Source organism: Nanorana parkeri, unplaced genomic scaffold, assembly GCF_000935625.1.
Source record: "Nanorana parkeri isolate BGI_ZX_2015 unplaced genomic scaffold, ASM93562v1 scaffold770, whole genome shotgun sequence".
Classification (NCBI taxonomy): Eukaryota; Metazoa; Chordata; class Amphibia; order Anura; family Dicroglossidae; genus Nanorana; species Nanorana parkeri.
The window spans coordinates 156718-163071 of record NW_017307038.1 but is presented as its reverse complement, the minus strand read 5'-3'; positions in this window follow the sequence as shown (position 1 = coordinate 163071).

The window sequence follows — 6354 nt, the reverse complement described above, 5'->3', positions numbered from 1 at the left end:
AATCAGTCCATTCCCCCATCCATGCAGCATGGATGGAGAAATCTCCACTCACCAGTTAATGTATTCAGACAGACAGCACCTGCAGCAGACTGTATACCGGAATAGTGATTGAATGGATGCGGGTGCTGCTCAGCCGACAATTTTTCACCCAACGACTTTGGTTTTCACATTTAATTTTGTCTAGTCAGGTGGTGCGAAGAGGGCCAACCGTGTATGCCCAGCAGCAGGCTTATTTTTTTTATTATCCATAGCAAACGCATCAGGAAATTCCTACATTCCTCTGGATAGGGTTTGCCTTATGTTTCATAATTCTGTGGTTTCCAGCTACAGCACTCTCTCTCTCTCTCTCTTTGTGAGAGACAACAAAATGGAAAAATTTTGTAAGGTCAGTCTATAAATAGCAGGCACTCCACATCTGACCCATTGTATAGCAGCACTGCACAAACAGAACCCAAACGGAAGAACAAACCAGCATCCTGATTGCTGTCTGTGGCTCTGCACTCCATATCTATATGCCTCGATCTGCCAGAAATGCTGCTTCCTAGTCCTGTTGAGGGCTGACAACACACAGAATTTTTGTGGAGTGTCGTCAGCCTTCTCAGTATCTTTTATTAAACTACTCAGTCTAATGGTAAAAAAAACATACCAAATGGGAGCAAATTAGTTCATTGTTGTGGATTACATACACTTTAAGAGCCCAAAGCACGTTTCATCAGTACAGCGTTTTAAAAAAATCTGAATATAGGAGTATTGTTTTTTAGACATGTGCACTGCCAAAAAATTCGTTTCGTTTCGTTTTAAATTCGGATTTGTGTTATTTCGTTTTTCGGGATTCGGGTGTGAAAGTCAATTCGGATTCGGAATTCGGATTCGGACGAAATTCGGTAGCGTTCGCACGACCGTTCGTTTCGTTTTCTGTTCTTATTCGTTTCTTATTCGTTTCTTATTCGTTTGCAGCAAAAGTGACATTTGAGGGGGAAAAAATATTTTTCTCCTTCTCTAATGTCACTTTGCTCCAACGAACGAAACGAATAAGAAACGAATACGAACAGAAAACGAAACGAACGTTCGTGCGAACGCTACCGAATTTCGGAAATGGAAATTCGGATTCGTTTGCATTCGTTATGTCTGTAATTCGGAATTCGGATACATCCGAATGTCCGAATTTACGAAAATTCGTCCGAATTTCGATTCGGAACGAAACGAATCGCACATGTCTATTGTTTTTTATGCGCCCCTGCACACAGCCCTGTAAAGATCAGTAATCTTGTACTTCTTTAAGATCTGTAAAATTAAAGTAGGAAAATCTGCATCCTGTGTATAGACCATATTTTACACTGTATGCATGTAAACAGTTGTGGGAACATTTACAAATGTATTCTATTGGCCTGCTCAGGGTTGACGTTTAGCCCTGATGCAGCATGGGCTCCCTTAAGAGTTAGTAGAGGTTGCTGCTTCCCAGTATCCATGTAGCAGTGATTTATGGGGATTGAGGTCCATAGACCATACTGGACTGTGTTTCTTGGACTACATTGCTGAGAGTGCTGCAGGCAGGGCAGGGGGGAGGAATTAACTGGAGGATGCAGAGAGAAAGCCCAGGGCATTCCAGTGCAGTGCAAGCCAGCGGGCGTTTCATATAGAGACTGGCCATTTAGAGACTGTAGCAATACTAGCACCTGAGAATCTGTAGTGTGATCGCTGCTATACAGGAGACAACGCTGCATACTCCCTGGCTGATGAACTATAGCTTTACACTGGGAGTGTGGCGCCGCTTGGTCTGTGTACAGGGAGAAAGATAAGGCCCTGCCACGGCGGGTTATTTCATCTGCTGCCAGAGACTGCTGATTGCAACCTCGGAGGACTGAATCGCTGAAATCCAGAGTCATCTTTAGTGGTGCCTCTAACTTGAAAGGTGCAAGGAACCAGAAAGTCGGCTGGAGAAGGCGAGGGCTCTCTCTTCTAGCTGACCAACCCAGAAGCCGCCATCCCTGCTGCAAGGAGTGTGAGAGGCTTCTGGCCACTGCAATATTGTTTGCCAAGTTAGTTCACCAATTGCACCTTGGGCCCCATCATTGGCCGCTAGCCGAAGAAAATTACCACTGGCCAGTTGGTTAGAGACCCAGGTCTAAAGGGACTGGTGTTTGCATTTGCAGCTAGCTGCCAGTTAGTGGGGCTACTTCAGTCAGCATAGCTTTGCATGCAATGTGATTGAGATAATTGTGATAGATTCACACTTGAATATGTGAGCTGTTTAATTTTATGCGCCTGTGCACTGTTAACCTAATTCTTCTTATCTTCTATTATCTTGATATACATATATCAGTTTATAGTAAAGCTCATTTAAAATCTACTATTCTCTGCGGCTCCTTAGGGGGTATGCTACACATATAAATACCAACAATGAGTAATCAGCTTGATTACACACTATTGAGCTGACATGTCTGCCCTGATTGGCCTGTGTGTCCAAGCCACTAAGGTCGCTAGGAAGCTTGCGTCCCAGCAACCTTAAGTCTCCACCAGTCATTACTTTAATCAGATATTTGGTCTATGAATGTTATTTCCAGTTGGAGTACTTACATGCTTTGCTGCCAGATGCAGACCCACTGGGAATAGTATACCCTCAGCATACAAAGTTCTAAGTGCACACTTCTGACAATGTTTCATGTTACACCCATATATAGGGTTTAACATGAAACATGGTCAGGACACAGACCAAGGGACTTGTAGTTTCAAAAGAAAGTAAGTGTGGCGATGTCACCGCACTTCTAGTCCATTGACACCAGCTCCTTGAGGAAAAATCTGCAGGATCCAGAGCATTGCACTGCTTTACTGGGTCCTATGCAAAAAAAAAAAAAAATAATAATAAATGTACATTAGTTTCCTTGCGCATTTATAATTTTTTGCAAAATATAGAATTTCCCTTTAATTATAACTGCAAATAATGTTACAAAATCTATAGCAAGTTCTACTCATAAGCCTGGTTTTGTGGCTATCATTCTTAAATTCTATCAATGAAGACTCATCTATGTTGTCCTAGATTGTTCTCTTCTCCTGCCTTCTCCAAACTCTTCACCCTTTTGTGAATAGCCCTGTTAGTTTCGGATAGGGTGGAGAGGGCTCAGAACACCTGTCAGATTTTTATTGCTGACTGTGTCCTTGTTAGTGCGAGAAACCCTCTCGTCCTGGTGACCATTATCACTGAAAGATAAAGAAAATCCCAAATTTGGGTTCAAAACACTCAAAGGATTGCACCACTCCTCCACAGCACACATGCAGGGGAAAACCATGTGCTCACTGGCTGGAGCTCACTGCCACATTAGCTGCCGTCAAAACAATAAAACATCCGGCTGCACTCCATGTGTCACTGGAAACTTCTTTTTACTAAAACCACACCGTTACACAAAGTCCAGCCTCCGGTCCGTACTACTCACACGTTTCACCCAGTCCTGGGCTTAATTGTAGAGTTAGAGGAGTGAATCTGAGGCGGGATTTTGTGTAACTGTGATTTTCATAAAAAAGACGTTTCCAGCAACACATGGAGTGCAGCCGGACGTTTTATTGTTTAGAACGCACCCAATTTTGGGTTGTCACAGGAATAGATGGGATATCTTTCAATATGGACACACAGTTCTGGTAACCCTGCTGACCATCAGGGATTTCCCTCACTTTGGAGGGATTTCCTATCACTGCCTGTTGTGGCTTTCAGATAGGAAATGAAGGGAAATCTCCCCAGTGGGATATAGATGGTGGAAAAAAAGGGGGATAAAAAGCTGAACGGTGTTATAACCCTCCGTTACTCTATCCAGATCATAAAAAAAAAAAGCTTTGGCTTCAGTTCTACTTTAAGGGATACAAAAAAAAAGAAACTTTAAAGCTGGCACTAAAAAGCTTATAACCCAAGACATGCTTTTGAAAACCTTTTTGAAACTATGGTATGTTGCATGTCTTTTCTTTAGTCTTTTTTGCAGCACTTTGTATTTCTGAATAGGGACCTGCTAATAAAGAGCGTAGGTCTGGCTCAACAAAATGATTATTGAGGAAAAAAAGGTTAAAGTGTTTATCAAAGCTAAAAACGATTAGGTAGGTAGAGGTTTATGGCTTAATTTAAATGCCTACGACCTACCTCTACCACCATTCCTTTTTTTTTCATGAGACAAGATTTCAGTTTAAAGGATAATTAAAACCTCAGCAGTTTTTGCATACATCTACTGCTAGCAAGCAGTAAATATATGCAAAAACAGTAAAAAAAAAAAAAAGTGATGCAAATGGTTTAAACTTACCTGTGTCTCCGCCGCACGCTCCCGTCAGAAGATCTGAAACATCTTTGGCGGCCACAAAGGACAGTACAGATCTTCGGCTGGAAGATGAGGAGAGACACAAGGTAAGTCAATGCAGGCAGCCTGGCAGCGTGCACCCGCACAGTATCCGTGGGACACAGATCCAGCAGTCAGCGTTGGATCGGAGACTGGCACCAGCGCTGGAGGGACTCCTGAAAACTACAGGAAAGAAGATGATCGGATCAAGAGGCATAATTTCAGGTAAGTCCTTACACTAGCATCGGGGGATATCCTTTAATGTCACTTTAATGACAGCCTAAAAAAATGGCAGAAAATCACATTTAATTATCTTAACACTGTTTCTGTATAGGGGCAGCTACTAAAGCATCTAGGCTTAGCTTGGAAGCCAGCACCATTATATAATTAGCTAGATGGGGCTCTAATTGTTTCAAAACCCATTTCCACCTTTTCGTATATGCCAGCAATGTACATCAAGAGTACATGAAGTACTGTATATATAGGTACTTCCTAACACTTCTGCCTAACCATTACTTTTAGGTCAGTATAGTTTGGCATGGATTTTTGGATGCTCGTTCATATTGTGGGCACAAGAGAGAGCATCAAGAAGTGTATAGAATTTAGCATTACACTCAGGAAATTCTAAGATATTTTGGAGTCAGAGAAAAGGGACGAATTAGTAAAATTTGCTTTAGTTATATTAGTTAAAGAGTTAGGAAAGATGTACCAAATTTATCTGTCTCCAGATATTGTGATCCTGCATTTGTGTGGTAATGAGGGCAGTTTAAATCTTTAGTTTAAAAACAAAAAATCTATTACATATTAATATGTATTCCTCTGGCACGGTGATTGCCTTCTCCGAAATCATTCCCAGGTTTCGCTGGGTAGAATCTCAAACCCTGATGGCTTGTTTCCTCCATCTCCAGACCAGATCTTTGTTTTTTTTCAAATGCAGCTGCACGTGTTTTATCAAGTTTTTGATGTGCTTTTGATGCATTTTTTGTTTTGTTTTAAAGTATGCAGATTATGTCTCTGAGGTCATTTCCTGCTTACTCTGTCTTTCACGTGTTTGTGACCTTCACAGGAGTTACTAACAAGAAGTGAAAAGCATAGCAGCATACATGCAGAATACATCCAATTTGTATGTACTTACCACAATTCTGCTTCTGGCCTTTGGACATCTGGTCAAAGTTTGGAAAAACTTTGGCTGCTATGTTGGTCCACTGCTCTGCTTTCTTATTGTTATTCTTGTATTGTGGGTTTGTAGGACCATAAAGGACACTCCTGCACATTAGGTGATAAAACGGTCAGTGTCAATAAGTTTGTCCACCATGTTGGATAGAACAGAGGACAATGTCAAGGTCATCAACTTACAGCTGAAAACACCCCTTTTCCATAAGGAAGTGTTCACTGTTGATTAGGTCATCAAAAGTGACAAATAAAAAACTTTCGTTCTGGTGCATTCGTACAAGTTTTTGACGCGTTCCAGTGCATTCCAGCAGTACTTTTTTTGAACGCACTGGAACTGACTGCACTGGTGGGAACTAGGTAGTCAGAACTTGAGGGTGGTGTGGTTGAACCTTACAGGTGTGATGCCATTAATCTCTCTGATATATGTCTTGACCTGCAACGCCGACGATCCAGGAATTTTGATGCCAAGTGAATTATTTTATAACCCACCTGTCTTTTGGGGACAGTTATTTCAAATTTCATTTTGTATGCTCGAATCGTGGTGATTGAGCTGGATTTAAGTTGTTTCTGATGTTTTTATATTAAGTTCATATCGAATTATTTAAAAAACAATAATAAAAGGGCTGCACCCAATTTTCTATCCATTATGCTGTCTGTATTTATTTACTGATTGTCATTATTCATTGCCTCCTGCCTGTGATCCCACGATTATAGTGAATTTTATCACACAGAAGACAGATATTTATATTAAATGTTGCTGCTATAGTTTCATATAAATGTTTTTTTTTAATGATTCAGAAAGAAAGGCATTTATAAGCTGCACCAAAGTTAGGATACATAAATCTTCTTTTGGCTTCTCTGCCAAATT